This window comes from Geotrypetes seraphini, chromosome 4 (genome assembly GCF_902459505.1).
Source record: "Geotrypetes seraphini chromosome 4, aGeoSer1.1, whole genome shotgun sequence".
Lineage (NCBI taxonomy): Eukaryota > Metazoa > Chordata > Amphibia > Gymnophiona > Dermophiidae > Geotrypetes > Geotrypetes seraphini.
Genome location: NC_047087.1, coordinates 259,636,413 through 259,660,745, shown reverse-complemented (window position 1 = coordinate 259,660,745; position 24,333 = coordinate 259,636,413). Strand labels below are relative to the sequence as shown.

Here is a 24,333-nt window from a genome sequence, read left to right as displayed (position 1 = left end):
TTCAGTTCACATTATTCTAGAACAGTGGCCTCTCAAACTCAAACCCTTTGCAGGTCCACATTTAGAATTTGTAGGTACTTGGAGGGCCTTAGAAAAAATAGTTGTCTTATTAAAGAAATGACAATTCTGCATTTGGTAAAACTCTTTATAGTTTATAAATATTTCCTTTTGGCTAAGTCTTAATAATAATATTGTCATTTATAGCTAAAGAGACATATGATCAAGAAACTGTTTTGTTTTATTTTTGTGATTATGATAAACATACCTCAAAATAGTACCTGGCAGGCCGCATGTGGCCCCTGGGCCACGAGTTTGAGACCACTGTTCTACAAGCAATGATGGCATAATTGGAAGAAATGTTTCACAAAAAATCATAGTGCTAAAAAGGCAAATAGAAATATTAAAAAAAAATAAAAAAATTGTGAATTAATTTTTTCATAGGACTTCGGCTGGCGGGAGCAGCAGCTTTCCAGAGTAGTTTAATTCGGAAACGCGAGCTGCTATGGCTTGGCACCAGAAAGATCAAGCCAAGGAACTGCTGGCGTCTGCATGCTTAAGTTAAGGCAGCAGCACAGACGACAAATCTGCTTCTCCCTGTGTGCATTTTTCATTTTGGCAATCGGCTATTACAGGGGGACTCACCTGACATAACAGGTTCATTTTACTGCTATGGATCTTTCAGGTGAAAACCTTTTATTTGAACTTCATCTGTTACACTGGCTAATCTCACTAGTCAAAAGGACAAGTGCCTGAGTTTGATTATGTTGCAGCAGAATCATGTGGGGCGTTGCCAGTTAAAGTTGGGGGGGGGGGCCTAGTGCAGGAAACCCTTTCCCTCCTGGCACAGGAGAAAAATCCTCGGGGACGTTTACTTTGCCAGGTGCGACTGGGCTGTTTTGGGAACTGCACGCTGGCTGCCCGCGGACATTTCCCTCCCCCTGGCCGGCTGAATGTGGATTGGTGAAGCGAAAGACAAGCCCGAGGCGGGGCCCGGAGGTGAGCGGCGTTGCCACTAGCCACGCATCAGCTTGAGCTATCCCCGCCCCCTTGCCCTCGAGCTCGGCTCCCGGGTTTTCTCTCGGGCGCGAGAGCAGGTCGCGTGCGGCCGGCCGACGACGGTGCCTTTGCTCGCGCTTTCTGCGCCCCCGAGAAGCTGTGGTTGAATTATACCTGCTGTAGTAAAGATGGGGTGGGAGGTCAGGATGGCTACGATTACGGGGTGTGTTTTTTTTTAACAGTTTAGTACCTTCCATAGAGTTTAAATTGGGCGTGTAATCCAATTAAATAAATGAACAGCGGATCCGCGTTCCTCCGTGCCAGCGCTTGCTTTGCTCTAAGCCCGTCCTCGAGGCTTGCTTTCGCTTAGCAACGGCTCCCGCTGCAAGCAGGAAGAAAGAAGCATTGTCCTTGGGGTCTTTGCAAACTTTCGTGCTTCCCCGCTAGTTTGCCTTCAGGCTCCGCTTTCCTACGCGTCCAAAATCCACGAAAAGGACCACATGCTTCCTCCTATACCGGGGAAGCTGCCGATTTTCTCAGCTCTAACTCTTCCCCCCCCCCCCTTTAACTGGATTGCAGCTTTCATCTAAGAATCTGGTAAGTGAATTACATAATGTCGGGGGGGGGGGGGGGGAGGGGGAGATCTTGATCGTTTCCCTAGATTTACCAAAGCTTTCCAAGCAAATTAGTTTTTATATAGCTGACTTGTTGAGTTAGCTTTTAAGTCAACATATTGGATAGACCAGTTTTTTTATCTAGGGAGCAAGCGGATCCTATTTTGTTTTATAGGCGAACACTTTAAGTCTGATGCACACCAAAATGGCTAAATCTAAACCATTCAAATTACACTTTTTTTACAAAGTTAAGTTGCACCATTTGGAATTCCTAATCTAAGAATTTCTTCTATGTTTTGCAAAACTTTCTTACTAAACAGGTCTCATAAACTGAGAAGTGCATCCATTAATTAGCTTTGACTCTTATCATTTTGTTTAACAATTTTATAACCTTCTTTTCCAGTAAAACTGCTAAATGTCGGTTACAGTGTAATGCACCAAGGAAAATCAAAACATAAATATCAAAGACACTGAGATAATATAAAACTGTTCACCAACAGTAAACATATATGGTAGTTGACTATACACTTATTCTGTACCAGGACTAGCTTGCTACATGCACTGGATCTGAATTTTATCTTGTTTACCTGTATAATCAACTTGCCTTGAGTTTAACCTCCCATCTGTTTATCCCAATGCACTCTGTACAAGGGGGATTCAATAATTTATCTACCTCGGTAGGAAAGAAAAGAATTTCTTCCAATGACTTTAACCCCTTTGAAAAGAATTCTGTTTGACCTTCAAATCAGGATGTTACGGCTTCCTTGACGTCTTCATCACTTGAAAAACGCTGTCGACAGAGAGATTTCTTCAAAACTCGGAACAGGAAATAATCTGAGGGAGCCAGGTCAGAACTGTAGGGTGGATGGTTCAGCTTCTGAAACCCACATTCTGAGATAGCAGCCTGTGATTGTGACATGTGCACCAGTACATTGTCGTGAAGAAGCAGCATTGAGTTTTGAGCATTGAGTTGCCTTGAGTTTTCCTTGTCTTTTATCCTTGATTGACTCTCTTAAAGTGATCATTATGTTGGCGTAACTTTCCTGGGTTATGGTTGTCTTGTGTGGCATGAACTGCGGAAGCAATGGTCCTTCATCATCCCAGAATGCACTGGGAAGGGGCCTAAGTCCTTGATTAGCCCAGATACCTAAGGCCCATCCCATGGGAGGGGGGGGCTTAAACACCTGGGCCAATCAGCACCTTAGGTCCCTCCCTGGTGCATCCTAGGATGCTCTGGGAAGAGGAAGGCCTGCCATTTTGAAGAGGCAGGCCTGCTGACTGGAGGGAGTAGGTATCCCTCCAGCTGACCATCGGCTGAAAAGTATGGGGGTGCTGGAGGGGGTGGGCATCCCTTCTGCTGGGGGAGGGGATCACTGGTTGAAGGAGAGAGTGGGCATTCCTCCTGCTGGGGGAATTGTCTGGGGGGGGAAATCACTGGTGGTGGGAGGGAGTGGGCATCCCTCCTGCCATCCTTCAATTTGGGGGTCTTTTTTATTTTGGGGGGTGGAGGAGGGGTCTGAGCTATCAAGCCTTACTGTCCCGTCAATGTCTGAGCCAATCAGAGCTCAGACACTGACCAGAAAGTAAGGCTACTGCATCTCAGACTCTACCGAAAAATTTTGCCCGCAGATGTAGGACAGAGAGATTAGGGAATTATCCGGCGATAATAGAGAATTGCCCTGAGTGCTTGTTTAAATATTAATGACCTCATTGTAATACATTTGCACAGCAGAGTCGGAGTCTGCCAGGAAGCTCGGAAAAGACCACAGTGAGCCCTTTTGGTAATTGACTGGTAGAATACTTGCATACTAAACCGGCTGTTACCAGTTTAGCGACCGTTAAAGGCACAGTAAGTTTTGAAGATCTTCCCCTATGTCCAGTATGGACTCAACCCGCGTGGGTTCCATTACCAACTGCTGGAACAGTTCTCCTTGTAGAGAATCCAGGATCTCCTACTTCTAGAAGACCCCGCAATAGGGATACCCCAATCAACATCCAGCATGTTAAAATCACCTATTAGTAATACTTCCCCTTTTTTAGATATAGTCTGAATTTCTATAATTAAATCTCCATCCACTTCTGTCTGTGAAGGAGGCCTGTATATCCCTCTTTCCAGATTGACCCACAGTGCCTCTTCCGTAACCTGCAGATCCTGCAATTCTGTGGTTTTAATATGATCTTTAACATATATCGCCATTCTGCCTCCTTTTATTTCTACACCGCCTTTCCTGAACAGATAACTGTTAAAAAAAATTGAATTGTACTTGGTTGTACACTGCCTTGGGTGAATCTCTTCATAAAGGTGGTTAATAAAGCCAAATAAATAAATATACACACACATGCAATAAAAACCAGAGGCGTAATATTGTAAATAAAATCCTAGTGGATATGAATTTTTTTTAAAAAAATTTTATATTGTGGCTTGATAACAGCTCTAAGTTTGATGAGACAATTTCACTATCTGAGAAAAAGTTATCCTCCTAAGAAATGAAGGGGCAGCAGGTGGTTCATGACGTACCACAAAATTATCCAAACAGTGACTAGCTACTGTCTGAATAACATTATCCATTTGGTGGACCACGCAGATACATCCTATTAACGTTTAGGACTGCACATTCAATAGGGGAAGGTGTGGCTCACTGGTAGAGCTGCTGCCTCTGCACCCAGAGGTCATGAGATTAAACCCCAGTGCTTCTAGTGACCCTGGGCAAGTCATTTAATCCTCCAGCGCCTGCCACCTTGAATTTCAGCTTTGAAATGCCAAAGTCACAAACAGTCAGTATAGAATTCCCTTTCCTATTTAATCAGATAAAGAAACTGAATATTAGGCAGCTGGCTGAATATTGTTTTATGGTATGTGGATGGGCACTGGAAAATTAAGGGGCCCTTTTACTAAGGCGCGCTAGTGCGTCTTAGCGCGTGTTAAAAATTAGAGTGTGCTAAATGCTAACGTGTCCATTATATTACATTACATTACATTTGTGATTTCTATTCCGCCTGTGCCTTGCGGTTCTAAGCGGAGAGGTTCTAAGCGTCCTATGGACGCATTGCCATGCGTTAGAATTTAGCATGTGCTAAGACGCACTAACGCGCCTTAGTAAAAGGACCTCTAAGTGACTTGCCAAGGGTCACAAGAAGCACTGGGATTTAATCTCATGACCTCTGGATGCAGAGGCAACAGCTCTACCAGTTTTATGTTTTAGTACATAAAATTATCCTATCCCTATATTAAGCATAAGAGTAAAATATGCTTAAACATCCACTTAATGATTTAAAACACTGTCAAATAGCCAGGTTTTATTTATATACCACTTAAAGCCTAAACATTTTCCCTATCTTTCCTGCTGGGGTCACAAACTGTCTAATGTGCCTGGGGCAATTAGGGGTTAAGTGACTTGCCTAGAGTCACAAGGAGCAGCATGGGATTTGAACCCACAACCTCAGCATGCTGTGGCTGTGGCTCTCTAATCACTGCACCACACACTCCAATAATCTTGATTTCTAATACTGTATATGCCATTACCATGTTCTTCCATGGCAGAATAATACCTCCCCCTCCCCACCACATAAACTTGGCTCTCTTTAATGCTTGACTCTTATTTCTCAACTGAAGATAAAAGGGTAACTTTCAAAGGTATTTCCACAAGCAGAGCAGTGCTTAAGATGCAAAAATAGCTGGTTTCAAAATTGGCTACTGATATTTTGTTACATTCTGTATATGGCATAAAATTTAATGCATGCTTTTTAAAATGTGACAATATCTAGGTACAGTATTTTTATTTGAAAAATTGTGTGGCACAAAGAGCTGGTGTAAATGTATAGGTTCTTTGCAGTAATTGTCATAAGAACATAAGATTTGCCACTGCTGGGTCAGATCAGTGGTCCATTGTGCCAAGCAGTCCGCTCACGTGGCGGCCCTTAGGGCAAAGAGCAGTGCCCTATTTGAGTCTACCCCTTACCTGTGTATGTTCTGTTCCAGCAGGAACTTATCCACCCTTTTCTTGAATCCCTGAAGAGTGCTTTCTCGTATAACAGCCTCTGGAAGAGCATTCCAGATTTCTACCACTCTCTGGGTGAATAAGAACTTCCTTACATTTGTACGGAATCCATTCCCTTTTAACTTTAGCGAGTGCCCTCTCGTTCTCTTCACCTTGGAGAGGGCAAACAATCTCTCTTTCTCTACTAAGTCAATTCCCTTCAATATCTTGAATGTTTTGATCATGTCCCCTCTCAGTCTCCTCTTTTCAAGGGACAAGAGGCCCAGTTTTTCTAGCCTCTCATTGTACGGCAACTCCTCCAGCCCCTTAACCATTTTAGTCGCTCTTCTCTGGACCCTTTCGAGCAGTACTATGTCCTTTTTCACGTACGGCGACCAGTGTTGGACGCAATATTCCAGGTGGGGGCGTACCATGGCCCGGTACAGCGGCATGATAACCTTCTTAGATTTGTTTGTGATCCCCTTCTTAATCATTCCTAGCATTCTGTTTGCCCTTTTCGCCGCTTCCGCACATTGCGCGTAGGTTTCATTGACTTTTCTACAAGTACTCCTAAGTCCCTTTCCTGGGGGCTCTTTCCGAGTACAGCACCGGGCATTCTGTATTCGTGCACATAATTTTTTTGTTACCGACATGCATCACTTATCCACTTTGAACCTCATTTGCCATTTCGTGGCCCATTCCTCGAGAATGTTTATGTCTTGATGTAGGTCTTCGCAGTCCTACTGTGTCCTCACTACTCTGAATAACTTTGTATTGTCTGCAAATTTAATCACCTCACTCGTCATGCCAATGTCTAGGTCCAAAAAGTCTGCACAGAGAAGAGTATACACATAACTTTATCACTGCATTTATACTGTAGATAAACACTTACTTCCACTATAGCTTACTAGCAGGCTGATGCCCCAAAACGCAACACCAGGGGTAGAGGTGATTAGTGTTGGCATAGCATCAGGGTTAAGCTGTACACAGTTTGGAGGGCTCTAGCGCCAGAAACCACCCACCCACCCAAAATTAATGCAAATAATATTTAAATCCATGGTCGCCTGTTATTCTCTCTCCTGCTCGGAGAACAGCAAAGGAAAGAATGCTGCCCTAATGCTGGAAACCTATCATCAGCTCTGAGCTGGTGGTAGGATGCTTGAACGGAGAGTTTTCAGCATTACTGTCACATTCAAACTTTTGCTTGGTGGGGGGAAGCTACCCCTGAATGTAGTGGTGTAGCTAGGGAGGCTGGCACCTGGGGCGGTGGTGCCCCCCAGCATCGCTACTCCATGTGCCCCACCCTGCTTTTCCCCACCCTGCCACGCGCTCTCGCCCCCAGCATACTTTTTGAAATGTTCATCGGCGCAAGCAGCATCTTCCACCTGCTTCTTGTGCCGGCCTCGTCTCCCTTCTGATGTCACTTCTGATCCCGTGATGAGGAAGTGATGTCAGAAGGGTGCCGAGGCTGGCATGAGGAGCAGATGGAAGATGCTGCTCATGCTGGCAAACATTTCAAGAAGTGCACAGGAGGGGGTGGAGAGGAAGATAAGAGCAGGCGCCTAGGTTGTTTCACACCCTCCCCCATTTCCTCTTACTACGCCACTGCATGGATGCCCAGCTTAGACTATGCATGGATTCTGATCCTGGAAAGTTTTGTTCCCTTTGTGTTTGTATTTATTTGGAAGTAGGGAGGAAGAGAATTTTAAAAGCACTGTACAATCTTACAGCACAGGCTCCCCCTCTCCTCAGTTTGACTGGGCATGGTACGTTCCCCTCTCTCCCTTAACTTCCCAATGCTCAAGAAGGGGATCACAAACAGATCTGAGAAGGTTATCATGCCGCTGTACTGGGCCATGGTTCACCCTCCACCTGGAATACTGCATCCAACACTGTCGCAGTACATGAAAAAGGACATAATACTATTCTACTCTACTCTACTCTACTCTAGAAAGGGTCCAGAGAAGAGCGACAAAAATGGTTAAGGGACTGGAGGAGAGGCTAGAGAAACCGGGCCTCTTGTCCCTTGAAAAGAGGAGATTTAGAGGGGACATGATCGAAATATTCAAGATATTGAAGGGAATTGACTTAGTAGAGAAAGAGAGATTGTTCACACTCTCCGAGGTGGAGAGAACGAGAGGGCACTCTCTAAAGTTAAAAGGGGATAGACTCCATTCAAACGTAAGGAAGTTCTTCTTCACCCAGAGAGTGGTAAAAATCTGGAACACTCTTCCAGCGGCTGTTATAGGGGAAAGCACCCTCCAGGGATTCAAGAAAGGGTTAGATAAGTTCCTCCTGAACCAGAATGTACGCAGGTAAGGCTATATTTAAATTGGGTACTGGTCTTTGACCTATGGGCCGCCGCTGGGCAAAGTGGACCGCTGGTCTGACTGAGCAGCGGCAATTCTTATGTTATGTTCTTAACAGTAGGTATATAATCTTGTATTAGTGTGTTGAGCATGGGGACAATTTTTTCTGCACTGTTCCCTGCAGCGCCAGAGTTCTGTGTATTGGCCCATAGGTGTGTGTTACACTATAGGAGCTAATGGCATGGTTTGTAATGAATACATACAACACTAGATCCCTCTTAGAAGAGTACAAGGAAATTAGGCACCCTAAGTGAACATGCAGCTTTGTGCAACCTGAAGTCCACCACAGCTAATTTTTGCAAGTTAATATCTTGCAGTAATATTAATAGTGTTCCACCTGAAATTTTGGTAATACAACTGATAATCATGATAAGCCCAACAACATTTCTCTCTTCTGTTTCTAAATTTCTTCTTTTCATCATATCTGGGTTTGACTCCATTTTTCACCATCCAGTCCCCCCCCCCCAACATTTCACCTTATCAGTTCTTTCCATTTCCCCTTCACTGGGTGGCTTCCCCATCGGTCTTCTGCTAGTCTAGTTTCCATTTCCCTCAATATCCACCCTTGTTTGACTCCCTGCACTCTTTCCCATCCTTTTCATGTTCTCTTCTCCTTTTTTGACTTTTTGTTATCCTTGTTTTCAGTTATCCCCCTCATCTCTCTGGATTCACTTTCTGCCTTCATCAGCTGTTTATATGCTCTCCCTTTTACTCAAGTGCTCCTCCCCTCTCATTACTTGTCTGTTCAGGTTAGTTTAACCCTTCCTTGTCCAAATCACCATATATCACCATATGTTTTCTCTCAGACAGACTCTCCATTTCTGTCAGCATTTATATATTTATTGGGATTTTATGAAGAGATTCACCCAAGATAGTGTATCCTCACAACTTCACAGTTACACCCTGCCAGCATTCAAGCCTTCCTCACTTCTCTCAACGTTCACCCCTCCCCCATACACACTGCCAAGGAATTTGTCATTTTGTTCTCACCCCCTTTCATCCTTCACCTCCTCCTCAAATCAGCCATTAAGCCCTGATTCTAGGGGTGCAGAGAGCTACACATTTGCTGCTTTGTCATTTTATTCTTTTCTTTCATCATTTAAAAACCAGCCAGTGTGATAGAAGAAAATGGCAAGAGTGAATTGGATTTGGTAGCATCTCTATCAGACAATGTTTGCCATGTCATTTTCTACTTTCCTATGTCTGAAAGTGTGGTGAAGGGGTTAGAGTTAAAGCCTTAGCATCTTGAGGTTTAGGGTTCAAACCCATGCTGTTCCTTGTGACCCTGGGCAAGTCACTTAATTTTTCCATTGCCCCAGGTACATTAGATAGATTGTGAACCTGCTGAGACAGACGGAAAAATGTTTGAGTACCTAAATAAATTCATGTAAACCATTTTGAGCTCCCTTGAGAGAACAGTATAGAAAATTGAATAAATAAATAGTATGAAAAGTTTCAGCCTCTGATAATCAGAGCTGGTATTGTGATGTCATAATGCCTCATTCCACCAATGCCTAAGAGCTGACCTCATCAGTGATGTCACAATGACTTGATTGTCCTATACATGGCTCACTTTTACTACATTTTGATTTCTAGAGTGGCTCAGTGGTTAAAGCTACAGCCTCAGCACCCTGGGGTTGTAGGCTCAAACTCACGCTGCTCTTTGTGATCCTGGGCAAGTCACTTAATCCCCCCATTGGCCCAGGTACATTAGACAGATTGTGAGTCTGCTGGGACAGATAGGGAAAATGCTTGAGTACCTGAATAAATTTATGTAAACTGTTCTGAGCTCCCCTGGGAGAATGGTATATAAAATTGAGTACATAAATACTTTTGCTCTGCTCTGTCCATCCTGGCATCACCCCTTTCCTTCCTTCCTCTTCTTGTAGCTGCTGAGAAGGGGAAAGGGAAAGCCTGAAATGGGGGAAAGGGTTGCTTTTCCATAGGTGTAGTTTGGGGGGAAGGGCTGAACGATGCTTCACCCTCAGATGTTGTGGGTACTAGTGTATATTTCGTCCCTCTCCTCCCACTGCCAATAAGACTCGCCCTTTGCCCCAAACTACACCTATGAGCTCTTTTCTCAATCTTGCCCTTCCTTCCTGTGCACAGCAATAACATTCCATAATTAAAAGAGAAAATTATAAATTGAAACTTAAATACATAGAACTGTAGAAAATTAATATGACCTGCCCCTCCCCTCCCAGCTACCCATTCTACTAAAATAATGCAACTATTTCCCACTTATCTTTTATCTTGGACAAGAAGTTTGGATGCTTAACCATTGAACCAGGTGAGGGTTTGGCCCAGGATGCCAGAGATATAGGGTGCCGAAATCCCATCAAGCCCAGTAGCCTGTTCTCACAGTGGCCAATCCAGGTCCCTAGTACCTGGCCAAAACCCAAGGAGTAGCAACATTCCATGCTACCAATGCAGGGCAAGCAGTGGCTTCCCCCTTATCTTTCTCAATAACAGACTATGGACTTTTCCTCCAGGAAGTTGTCCAAGAAGTACAGGATACATTTGTTACTTTTACTTTTACCTATGTAATAATTTCACCAATTTTTGCTACTTTTACTCAGTTGCATCTGATGCTTGTAGTGAAAAATGAAAGCAGAAGTGAGATGTAAATGAGAATTCCCCAGTAAACCAAATGAAGGAGCAAATCTGGAACCGGAGTTTGCTATTGCAAACTTCATCACACAAACAGCGGATCATCTCATCTTAAATGTTGTTGCTCAGTGAATGCTATGAGAACAATGCAGTTGCCTTTGATGAATTAGGTCACTTTGAAGTGGAGATGAAACTTAAGCTGGTTGCAGTTCTTGGTATTTCTCTACCACAGCAGATTGCTGGTTACCCGATGGAGTGAATGTCCGTTGGATTGATATATTCTTTAGAGAGAAAGTCTACCTGTCTGGCCTATACATTGAATGCTATTTTATCAGCTCTCAAAGATATTCAAACAGTTTTCCATCAGATGAAAATAGAACAACAGATAATGATTTCAATTTTGTGAAAGCTTTCTCTATAGTTGGACAGCATGACAATGATAACGAAGATGAAGATGCAAGTGATGAATTAGACCGCATTACTGATGATGATGACAACGATGGTGATATTCTTTGCTATAATGAGGTCAAGTGTTTCAGATTCCCTTGTTCAATAGCTGCAGACCCAGTCAGAAGATATCAATAATATTGCCACCTGGACTGATTTGAAATAACTTTTTATTCCTCTGAACAATCCACTTCCTGCTAATACAATTGAACTCCTTTTATAGCTGTGCTAGCTTAATTGTGACTCGCAAGCACACTCGCATGAGTGACCGTCATTTTCAAAATACAGGAAAACCTTGGTTTGCGAGCATAATTCGTTCCAGAAGCATGCTTGCAATCCAAAGCACTCATATATCAAAGCGAATTTCTCCATAGGAAACTCCATAGGAAACTCAAACGATTTGTTCCACAACCCAAAATCTTTAATACAAAACACTATGCGTACTTGTATTGCAAGACCTCGCTCATTTAGAACAGTCACTACACTCTCGCAGCGCCAGAGAGAGAAGAACCATCAGCTCAGTTATGATGTGTGTATATTGTATGTACTTGTATTGCAAAGACATTGCTTGTATATCAAGTTAAAATTTAATAAAATGTTTTGCTTGTTTTGCAAAACACTTGCAAACCAAGTTACTTGTAATCCAAGGTTTTACTGTATAGTTTTCCTAAAAACAAAGTGCACTGAATTGTAGAGCAATAAAGTTGTTTGGATAAAAATGCTAACAAGAATTGTATTCATCGTAGTTACATTGTGCTTTTACTTTTTATTCAAAACGTATTATACAGTAGAATCTTAGTTAACTGGTATTCAATAAACCGGGACTCTCAACCAACCGACAAAAAAAAAATTGTCTCCCATGCTTAACGTGCCCATTTATTTTTTTCATCAAAAGGGGACATCTATTAATTGTCAGTCTCGCCCCCAATCCCGTCCTAGCCCTGAGTCTGTATCCACCTTTGCTGCTGTTGTTTCTCTAGTGATTGCCAGAAACTTTATCTTTGCACTTTGAAAGTATTTCTGTTCTGCAGAATGGACGATTGCATGGTAGAAAGAAGTGGCACAACTGGAAAAATGCCTATTTTTGCTTGTTTCTCTTTTCCAAGGCTTTACTTTATTAAAAAAGCTTTTTTCTAATGAAATAGTACTGAAAGAATTCTGTACAGTATGCCAACTCTGCCTGATATGGGGTTTTGGCATTATAGCTAAGTATCAAAGCACTGATAAATGCAATTAGTTATTTTTCTTTATACAATTTACTAAATAAAAGGCTCTTGTCATTAAAAAAAAAACAAAACACAAAAAAAAACAGTCCGCCGCCGCTGCTTACCTCCCTGCTGCTGCTAATCGCGGCCCAGAAGCCTTCTTCCATAATGAAACTTGAAACTTGTCAATTCTGACGTCAGAGAGGACGTTCTGGGCCAGCCAATCGCTGCCTGGCTGGCCCGGAATGTCCTCTCCGATGCCAGAATTGACTTCGGGAAGAAGGCTTCTGGGCGATGATTACCAGGCAGCAGGGAGGTAAAAAGGAGAGCAGGGGAGGGGGTTTTAAATCAGGCGCTGGAGGGAGGCTTTTTTTGCACGGCAGGGAGGGACAGGAAGCGATTGCCTGTCCCGTTGTCCCCGCGCACAGCTTCGGGACGCTGTCCCTGAAAACGGGACATTTCAGCATCCCGAAGCTGTGTGTGGGGACAACGGGACAGGGGATCCCAAAACGGGACGGTCCCGTTCAAAACGGGACGTATGGTCACCTTACCCATACTCCTCAGATAACATCCAAAGTAGTACTGTTTGGAACTGTTATATACAGTCAAAATACCCTGTAGGGCTCACAGCAAAGTTCCAATCTGTATTGGTTTATGGGCTAAAGAGTAGGAAGCCCTGTAGCCAGTAGTACTGTTCATCGCATTCATGCTCTCTTTAGAACAAAGGGATAGGGGATGGGTAGGGGGCAAGAGGAAACTAAATGGATTCAGTGTTTGGAGAAAACTAAGGTTGGAGTCTTGGGTGGAATGAAAAAATATTAAAGACAATAGATTTATTCCTGGCTATTGTAGGTTGGTGCTTATAAGGTACCAATATGTACCAAACTGTTTGTTCCTTAAGCTTAATAAAGAAATATTGTAAATAAATTAAAACTTATTGTCAAACAATGAAAACAACGTTTTCTGTTGGAGAACATGTTGTACTCTTAGGCCATGATCACTCAAGGTCTGAATGTAGCATTAGATATTGCATTAAAGTAACACTTTAGGGCAGAGTTACTTAGTAGGTCCAGCATTTATGACTTGGGTAGGCTCTAAGTAGACACTGGTCCATGCCTTTGGAGCAGAGATTTTCGATCCAGTCCTCAGGGCACTCTCAGCTAGTTGGGATTTTCAAGAATATCCCCATTGAATTTAATGGGGATATCCTGAAAACCCCCAACAATCTGGATGTAGCCCGAGGGCTAGGTTGAAAATCTCTGCTCTGGCTGCTCTGGGGCCTCGTGTGGGTTCTGTGGGAATACAACGGGAGAAGTACAAGCCACCATTGGTAATGATTGAGTAGCCTAATGGTTAGAGCAATCTCTGCTAATATTCCTTGTGACCTTGGGCAAATCACTTACCCTCTCATTCTAAAATGGTGTGCAATTATAGAACGCCATCATCTACATGCATAAACTAATTGGCTTAATTGGCAATAATTATCAGTAATTGGCTTTACAAATGCTAATTGGCATTAATTAGTGGTTACATGCGTAACTGTTCTCTAGTGTGCAACTCCAAAGGGGACATGTTCAATGGAGGGGCATGGGTGGGTTACAGTCATACCCACCATGTAGGTACGCTTTTATAGAATATATGCATTTATGTACCTAAATGCCAGTAGCCGCAAAAATATTGATTTAGCAAGGCCATGGAGTCAAAGTTGGAAGCAGTTTTGGGTGGAGATGTGCATACAAAGAAGCTGCCTAAATGACTGATATTAAGAGGATGGGATGTGTGGGGTTTCTTTTATAGCTTGTTGGACATGTATATTTCAGGGAGGCAGGGGGTCATTGTTTCTGTCTAAAAGCTGAAAAGATAAAAATCGTGATGTATATGCCTGACTGTTTGTATTGTCAGGTACATAACCACTGTAGCTAGGTGAGTTGTGTTACCTGTTTTTTCCTTTGCTTATCAAGATGTACTGTTTGAATATATCCTGCTGATGTATCAAAGTATATTGCAAAAGTTTAAAAAAAAAAACCCTCAACTACATAGAATGTTTGTTTTTAAAGATTAGAACCTTCACTTTCAAATGAGCCCTGTCTACACCTATAGAAACATGCCAGCAGATAAAGGCCAAATGGCCCATCCAGTCTGCCCATCCGCAATATTCACTATTTCCTCCTTTCCCTAAGAGATCCCACGCGCCTGTCCCATGCTTTCTTGAATTCAGACACAGTCTTTATCTCCACCACTTCTACCGGGGGACTATTCTACACATCTACCACCCTTTCTGTAAAAAAGTATTTCCTTAGATTACTCCTGAGCCTATCACCTCTTAACCTCATTCTATGCCCTCTCACTCTAGAGTTTCCTTTCAATTGAAAGAGACTCATCTTTCTTATGTATGTCATATACATATTTAAATGTCTCTATCATGTCTTCCCTCTTTCACCTTTCCTCCAAACTATACATATTGAGATCTTTAAGTCTGTCCCTGAATGCCTTATGATGTAGACCATCAACCATTTTAGTTGCCTTCCTCTGGACCAACTCCATATTTGAAGGTACAGTCTCCAGAATTGTACACAATATTCTAAATGAAGTTTCACCAGAATCTTATACAGGGGCATCAATACCTCATTTTCCTACTGGCCATTCTTCATCCTATGCATCCAGGCATCCTTCTGGCTTTTGCTGTCAACTTTTCAACCTCTTTGACCACCTTAAGATCATTACATACTATCACACCCAAGTCTTGCTCCTCTTTCATTCACAAAAGTTTTTCACCCCTAAACTGTACTGTTCCCTCGAGTTTCTGCAGCCAAAATGCATGCCCTTGCATTTCTTAGCATTAAATCTTAGCTGCCGCATTTTAGACCATTCCTCAAGCTTCGCTAGGTCCTTTCTCATGTTATTCACACCATCAGGGGTGTCTACTGTATTGCAGATTTTGCTATCATCTGCAAGAAGGCAAATCTTATCTGACAGCCCTTCAGCAATGTTAAAATGATAAAAAGAACAGGCCCAAGAACCGAACCTTGAGGCACACCACTGATAACATCCCTTTTCCTCAGAGTGATCTCCATTGACCACTACCCTCTATCTCTTTCCACTCAATTAGTTCCTGCCCATTCTGAGGGCATGTGATGTCATTGCATCACATCTGTGAAGGCTCGGATCCCTTCCAGATGTGGCCCTGAGCTTCAGGAAGAAGAGGCGATGAGGTTGTGTGGGGGTGGTGCTGGGGTGGAACAGAGTGGGACTGGGGGTGGAATGGGACAGGGATGGGACAGAACAGAGTGGGGCCTTGTGTCTTCTTTTTTCCCATAAAAAATATGGTAACCCTAATTGTGACCCCATATCAGTATGGGCTACTGTTAAGAGATGAATGTTACTGTTAACCCCAGTTATTAGTTCTAGGTCTCACTGAATAAAATAAGACTTTTTTTTTTTTTCTTGAGTAACCAGTAGAAGAATCTCCCATTATATTGTGTCCCATTTTGGATGTGGTTATATTTATGAACTAGTTTGGTTGACTTCCAACGCAGGCAATTGTGCTTAAACCCAAGTCATATCGGGCCCATCACTCGAGGGCCCCTTGGTGCTTTTTCTTTGTTGCCGTGTGGTGTTTTTTGTTTTTTTTCTCTTCATTGTTTGGAAATAGCCTAAGCATACTTGTCCACTCGGGTTCCTGAATAATTTTCTGGTTTATTTTACATGGTTGCTTTGATTTAATTGCCTATGTAGGTTTTTGTTATTTTATAGATGTCATGCTAATACGATAGTCTGTTTAGATTGTCAGTTATGGTTTAATTCTAATCTGGTAAGATTGGCTACTTGATGGATTATACAGAGCAGAAGTAGTGATATATAAACAGATCAGCTCTTCTGACAGTTTAGGGTTCAACTTCTTTTTTCTATGACTGTATTCCCTGTCATTCCTGGGGGGGGGGGGTTGTTGGAAGCAGTAATGAGCATTCTGAAATAATATAGTAGCACCTCCTAGACCAGGGGTGGGCAACTCTGGTCCTCGAGGGCTATAATCCAGTCGGGTTTTCAGGATTTCCCCAATGAATATGCATGAGATCTATTTGCATTCACTGCTTTCAATGCATATTCATTGGGGAAATCCTGAAAACCCGACTGGATTCTGGCCCTCGAGGACCAGAGTTGCCCACCCCTGTCCTAGGCAGAACAAAGGATATAGACTGGTTTGTCAATATTACTGTATAAAATGCAATTTTCAAACTCCATTTCATTTATTTGTGTGAATTGGCTGTCTGAAAGCTGCACACCTGGTCTATGGGAAGAGTATGAATGCTTTTACCTGTATTGAGTGAAGATGTTACTGGGATCAGGGTTAGGGGTGAAACGCTTTGTGGTTTTGCATTTTGAAACCCATGTATACTTTATTTTAATGGAATTGTATCTTCAGGAAATGTTGGCACATATCCTTATGTTGGGTATTTGTTCTTAGGAAATTTCCAGAAGGAAAGCATGCTCATAGTTTCCCTTTGAAAACTGGAGTAAGATCTGCAATAAAGTATCCATAGACTTTTCAAGCAGCTGTGTTTTGAAAAGTGTTCCCTAAAACGTAGTTGTGTGATATGTGAACACTATATTTATTTTGTAGGACTACCATTGCTATTGAAGAATTAGAAAAAATACATTTTAGTTGACTAATAGGCACATTTTCAATTAATATTGTGTCTACCTGTCTGGTGAAATAGGAAATGGATTATATCTATTTCCTGATAACTGTCATTTGTTGAATTCTGGGATCTCTGCCAGTGATGAACTCAGTTCTGCCATAAACTTTTGTATTACATGAGTTTGCTGAAATAATTTACTTAGATATTAACATGTCATAATTTGTTTAACCACAAGAATTAATTACATAAAGCTTTGGGCCTGCTCCCTTGCCAAATTCCAATTAGCTGTGATGAGGTGGGGGCGGAGGAGAGGAAGCTGTCTGGCCCCATAGAGCTATAAGAATATCCTTACTGGGTCAGACCAAAGGTCCATCTAACTCAGTATCCCATCTTCACGGTGGCCAATCCAGATCCACAAGTACTGATCCAGGGCAAGCAGTGGCTTCCCCCATATTTGTCTCAATAGCAGCCTATGGATTTTTCCTCCAGGATTGGGGGAGGGCGGGGGTGGGGGTGGTTGGAGAGGACACAGCTGTTGCATGTGTGTTACATGAGTGCACAACACACGCACAACAGCTACCGGCATCTCCAGAGCGGCCAGAAAAATTTCAGCCTAAATGGAGGGGGGGAGGGGGGGCATTCCCAATCATGTATCATGTAGCTAAGCTGCCAATACTTTTTTGAGACTAAGGTAAGTAAACACCGATCTGGGTCAGGGGAGAGTATACACACTTTTGAGTCTGGGGTTGGCTCACATTATAATTCTGGGTCACATTGTAATTCTGGGTCTAAGAGGAGTACACATTGTAATTCTGGGTCTAAGAGGAGTACACATTGTAATTCTGGGTCTAGAGGGAGTACACATTGTAATTCTGGGTCTAAGAGGAGTACACATTGTAATTCTGGGTCTAAGAGGAGTACACATTGTAATTCTGGGTCTAAGAGGAGTACACATTGTAATTCTGGGTCTAAGAGGAGTACACATTGTAATTCTGGGTCTAAGAGGAGTACACATTGTAATTCTGGGTCTAAGAGGAGTACACATTGTAATTCTGGGTCTAGAGGGAGTACGCATTGTAATTCTGGGTCTAAGAGGAGTACACATTGTAATTCTGGGTCTAAGAGGAGTACACATTGTAATTCTGGGTCTAAGAGGAGTACACATTGTAATTCTGGGTCTAAGAGGAGTACACATTGTAATTCTGGGTCTAAGAGGAGTACACATTGTAATTCTGGGTCTAAGAGGAGTACACATTGTAATTCTGGGTCTAGAGGGAGTACACATTGTAATTCTGGGTCCAGCGAGAGAACACACATTGCAAATTGTACTAAAGGAGTTCAAGTAGCCCAAGCGGGAATACCCTCACAGGGTACACACATTTCCGAGTCTGGGATAGGAACACACTGTAGTTCTGGGTCTGGGGAGTCCGGGATAGGTGCACGTTGTAATTCTGGGTCTAGGGAAAGTACAAAACATGCGAATAATGCTAAAGGTGTCCAAGTAGCTCAAACGGGAACATCCCACTGAGACGTAACAAACATACAACATGGAGGGCTATGTACGTAAACGCCCACAGTCTGGGAAACAAGATCCTGGAATTAGAAACAGAAATGAGGAATGCCGACCTGGATGTGGTGGCGATATCTGAGACCTGGCTCACGGACTCCCATGGGTGAGACATGGTCATACCGGGTTACAACTTGCTTCGCCGGGACAGGGAGGGCAAAATGGGAGGAGGTGTAGCATTATATACTAAAGATGACATTAAGGTCACTAGAATCACAGATGTCCACTACACTGGGGAATCCCTTTGGGTAAATTTGGCCAGAGGGAAGGACAAATGCCTGTATCTTGGCGTAATATACAGACCCCCCAAGACAACAGGATGACCTAGATATGGAATTAATCGGAGATCTAGAGAATATCACCTTGCGTGGGGACACAGTATTGTTAGGTGACTTCAACATGCCTGATGTGGATTGGGACACGCTTTCCTCTGCTTCCGGCAGCAGCAGGAGGCTATTAAACTCTATGAAGGAAGCAAGACTCAGGCAACTGGTATTGGAACCAACAAGGGATCAGGCAATACTGGACCTGATACTTACCAATGGAGAAAGTGTCACAGAGGTCTCGGTGGGCGACACATTGGCCTCCAGTGACCACAACATGTTATGGTTCAATCTCAGGAAAGGTTTCACTAAATCTACCACACTGACCAAGGTCCTCAAATTCAAGGACACAAACTTCAAAGAAATGGGAGACTTCGTTCACCAGGTGCTACAAAGCCAAGCAGAAACCGATAACGTGGAAGAAATGTGGTCGACTTTGAAAGCCACCATACAAGAAGCAACAAACCGCTATGTTAAATCAGTAAGTAAACGGCGAAGGAACAATAAGCCACAGTGGTTCTCTGCGGAGATTTCGGACCTCATCAAGGAGAAGAAAAAAGCATTCATCTCTTACAAACAATCAGGGAAACAGGACTCTAGGGAAGTCTATCTGGCCAAGTCAAAAGCCGTCAAAACAGCAGTTAGAGAGGCCAAATTCCACATGGAGGAATCTCTAGCGAAGAACATCCAGAAAGGAGATAAATCCTTCTTCAGGTATATCAGTGACAGAAATAAGAACTCAGACGGGATAGTACGTCTTAGGAAACCAGACGGAGACTATGTAGAAGCGGACTCGGAAAAAGCCCAACTGTTAAATGAATACTTCTACTCAGTCTTCATCCACGAGGCGCCAGGACTCGGCCCTCAGCTACAGACAAGGGTTGACGCAGATGACCCGTTCGAGTTTACACCCAGCGGTGTCTACTGCGAGCTGTCAAAGCTTAAGGTTAACAAGGCAATGGGGCCTGACAACCTACACCCCAGGGTGCTCAGGGAGTTGTGTGATGTCTTGGCGGAACCGCTATCCGTGCTTTTCAATCTCTCCCTTAGTACGGGTAACGTCCCGTTGGACTGGAAGACGGCTAACGTCATTCCACTCCACAAGAAAGGCTCCAAGATGGAGACAGCAAACTACAGACCGGTGAGTCTCACATCAATAGTGTGCAAACTAATGGAAACTCTAATCAAACGCCAATTGGATACGATCCTGAATAAGGAGAATTTACGGGATCCCCGTCAACATGGATTTACTAAGGGGAGATCCTGCCAATCCAACCTGATCAGCTTCTTTGACTGGGTGACGAGGAAGCTGGATGTTGAGGAGTCCCTGGACATCGTATACCTGGACTTCAGTAAAGCATTCGATAGCGTACCACAGTGCAGGTTGCTGAGCAAGATGAGTTCTATAGGATTGGCGACACATTGACGAAATGGGTTGGGAACTGGCTTGGAGGTAGGCTTCAGAGGGTAGTGGTGAACAGCACCCCCTCTGAAATGACGGAGGTAATCAGTGGAGTGCCGCAGGGCTTATAGAAACATAGAAATAGACGGCAGATAAGGGCCATGGCCCATCAAGTCTGCCCACTCCAGTGATCCTCCCTATCTATCTTTGCGGATAGATCCCACATGTCTATCCCATCTGGCCTTAAAATCCGCCACACTGGTGGCCTCAATAACCTGAAGTGGAAGACTATTCCAGCGATCAACCACCCTTTCAGTCCTGGGCCCGAACCTATTCAAAATCTTTATAAGAGACTTGGCAGAAGGGCTGCGAGGTAAAATAACATTATTCGCCGATGACGCCAAACTAAGCAATGTAGTGGGCAAAAATACAACAGACATAAATTCAATGTCCGACAACAAGATGCACGACCTACTCCTACTGGAGCGCTGGTCTAGGTCCTGGCAACTCAGCTTCAATCCAAAAAATGCAAAGTCATGCACCTGGGCAGCCAAAATCCATGCAAGACTTACACCCTTAATGGCGAGATCCTAACAAGAACTGAAGCAGAACGAGACTTAGGGATGATCGTCAGTGAGAACATGAAGACTGCCAATCAAGTGGAGCAAGCTTCATCCAAGCCAAGGCAAATCATAGGTTGCATACGCAGGAGTTTCGTCAGCCGTAAGCCTGAAGTCATTATGCCATTGTATAGATCCATGGTGAGGCCCCACCTGGAATACTGTGTGCAATTCTGGAGGCCGCATTACCGTAAGGATGTGCTGAGACTGGAGTCGGTCCAGAGAATGGCCACCCGGATGGTCTCGGGACTCAAGGATCTCCCGTACGAGAAACGGCTGGATAAGTTGCAGCTGTACTCACTCGAGGAACGCAGAGAGAGGGGTGACATGATCGAGACATTCAAGTATCTCACGGGCCGCATCGAGGTGGAAGAAGATATATGCTCCTCTCCAAAGATAGCACTCCTCTCGCGGACCCCTCTACACCTCCCCTGCATCTACTCACACTCAAGCTTGCCGTGGGCCGATTTACGGCAGAGGAATATCTGATTGGGGATTCCCCCTGCTGGATCAACTGAACCAACAGGGAGGGCCTCAATTTCCTCCACAACCCATGACATTCCACTATTGATCTCCTGTGAATTATCCCCATAATGCCTGAAAATGCGTTTGTTTTACCCCTGGTATTTTATAAAGACACGTAGGCAAAACTAAGCACCCTGCTTTCCCTCTCAATTTAGGTGACCTGTTTTTAAATCACCTTCAGTGAAAGTACTTTTATAACCAGGCACCTAAATCCATCCATGCACTGGCCAGATTTGCTTAGTTCTGATCTGAGGAACAAGGGTTATTATCTTTGGAAGCTAATCAAACAATGCACCGAGGCCCTCTCTTATCAAACTGTGTAAGGGTTTTTTTTATCGTTGCGGTAAAAGCTCCGAGCGTCAGAGCTTTTACCGCCACAGCCTGCGATAAAAAAACCCCCCAAATTCTGCTTCATAAAAGGAGGGTTAAGTTAGTCCAGTAAAAAAGATATTAACTTTATTCGTCTTGTTTTGTTTTATTTTGTTTAATTCTATGTATTATTTAATATTAAAATATATCAGTAAAAAGGGAAATTTATGAATGAAACTAAAAAAAACAAAACAATGAGCTATCGTCCTGAAGTACAAGAAAAAATAGCATGAGTATTTCCAGATATTTGGCTATTAGTGCATTTTGGGAAATGTGTAGTATCTAACCTGGTTGTTGCTATATGACTCCTCTCCCCCTAAGGAGAGTTGAAAGCTTTACTGGGATTTATAGAGGACGCATCTGTTCTCTTCTGATTTAATTCCCTTTCACTTAATCAGTGAAAATTGATTAGGCCTGACAGTTTCCTCCCTACTGAGTCCAGGCTCCCTTTAGGAATGCGCTTTTTTTTTTTTACCATACCTTTGGTTTGTTTTAGGCACTCTTATCAAAACTTAAGGCAACATTGACAGCGCACATTAAAAAAGTTTGAGACAAACCAAAAAAATTCCCCTAAAATTGGGGTAAAAGTCTGAAAACAACCCCCCCAGATTTTTTATATGCAGCCTCCAACCCCCATAATCTGCTGGATTTTAGATATTCCTCAGCTATTTCCTCTGGGAGTGATTCCATTAATCTCTATGACCCTGAGGCCCGACTGACTGGCCTGCAGCTGCCTGGCTCCTCTTGCCTCACAGTTGAATGTTGAAGGATTATATCTGTCCTCCTCCAGGGCTTTTTGTAACCATTCCTGTTTCCAGCAAATGATTCCTATAACCCCATTCTATCCCTTCTGTTTAGTTTTGCCAGCTCCAGTTTGATATTCTTCCTTTGTGGTAACGCTCGTTTGTGGTCCCTCACCATCTGCATCTTTAGTTCATAATGCAATGAAGTAATTTTTTGTGAATGCTTTTATGATTCTCATTCACATAATCCTTCTTTCCCCCTTTGACTCTGAAACATTTCTAACGTAACACTTTATCTGCATGCCAATGGCCATTTAAAACAAGACATGTAAAACCAATGGAAGTGCGAATACAGTTCAAATTTGCATGCACCTGCTTCAAACAAATCTGGGGCAAGCATACTTTACTCTACACAACCCCACACGAACAACCAGAAACAAAAACAACTTCGTCTATCCTAAAATTACTGGCTGCAAATACAAATCCTTCCTTGACAGAACTTTCTAAGCTAACAGACAACAATCCTGGCTGGGAAACTACATAAATAAAATCAGACAGACCTACAACGCATTCCGAAAATCTATCAAAACCACTCTGACAAATTCATCACCTAAACAGACCGATCTGCGCTCACTACTCATTTTCCCCCTACAAACCCGAAGCAATCTCTCAGGCAATTTCCACCCCTCTCACTTTCCCTCCCCCTTTCAACCCCTCTTACATTCCCTCCCCTACAACCCTTTTTCTTCTGTAACATTCCCCTCATGCATTTGTAATTCGCTGAATGTCCAGCCTTCTTTCAATGTGAACGCTTAGAAGTCGTCTGACTATGGCGGTATAGAAAAATAAAGTAATAATTATTATTTCACAAAGAACTACTGGAACCCTACTGTCCTTGGTGCATGCATGTACTCATGTCTCTGTGGATCTGCTTGGACCACCTGATATGTCTTGAAAATGTGGTACAGAGAGGAATGAAAGGTCCAGATTCTATAAACGACGCCTAAAGTTAGGTGACTAGATTGGCCTGCCTAGCAGATCTAGGCACCTAATTTACCCCCCATATTTATTAAGCCACGCTGCTGAGCACCGTGAGTTAAATGCTGAGCCATCCATTCTAATCCAATGGGTGGATTGGCATTTAGCTCGTGCTGCTCAACAGCGCAGCTTGATAAAATAGAAGCTTAATTATTTAAAAGGCTTAATCAGTGCTGATAATTAAAAATTAGCACCTTGTAATTGACATAAATTGAACTTAATTGGATGGTAGGATGCCTTCCACTTTGAGGTAGGCCTCTAGTCTAAGATGCCTACCAGAAAGTAGGTGTGGTTAAGGGTGGATTGTGGGTGTGTTTATCATGTAGGCACCTGTTTTGGACTTAGGCACCGGTACGCAATTAACTTAGGTGAAAATTCTGGCATAAATAGGATGGGCCGAAGGTTAGATCACTTATCAAAGCCTAAGGGCTAGACTCACTAAGCAAACCGATCGTGTACTGATCGGTTTGTGACCCCTTTTAGGGAAATGGCATGAAAATCTAGCAAGGCAGCGATTCACCAACAGTTTTCAGGCACACCGACTGGGCTGGCCGATCAGAAACCAAGTGACTGGTGAGGACCAGTCGCTCACATCCTTGCTGACTCTCCTGCTCCATGCTGCCCTGAAATCCAAACTTATATGAAAGGAACAATATAGCTCTTGCGAAGCTGACAATTGAATTTGCTGTAAATGGAAAATGAAGGAGCTTTAAAAAAAAAAAAATCCTCTTCCTCGAGGATCCCCCTGCTCTTTACCGTCTCTGCTGCCTGAGTGTTAAACCAGCAGTGGCACAAAAATGATTTTCAAATCCTTTTTTTCCAATCTGGCCGCGGAAAACTTCGCCTCCTCTTGCCCTGACTCTCCTGCTCTCTGCCACCCTTCCCTGC

The 24,333-nt window shown here is 43.3% G+C and overlaps 1 protein-coding gene across 3 annotated transcripts in view; it reads left to right on the top strand.

The window, feature by feature from the left end:
* Window positions 1-828: 828 nt before the first annotated feature.
* PLCE1 (phospholipase C epsilon 1) overlaps window positions 829-24,333 on the top strand; it is a 496,428-nt gene continuing 472,923 nt past the window's right edge. For 2 of the 3 annotated variants that reach the window (XM_033942328.1, XM_033942326.1), the window contains exon 1: window positions 1,005-1,593. The gene's annotated coding sequence lies outside the window, so the exon portion shown is untranslated. The other variant, XM_033942327.1, reaches the window with a different exon arrangement.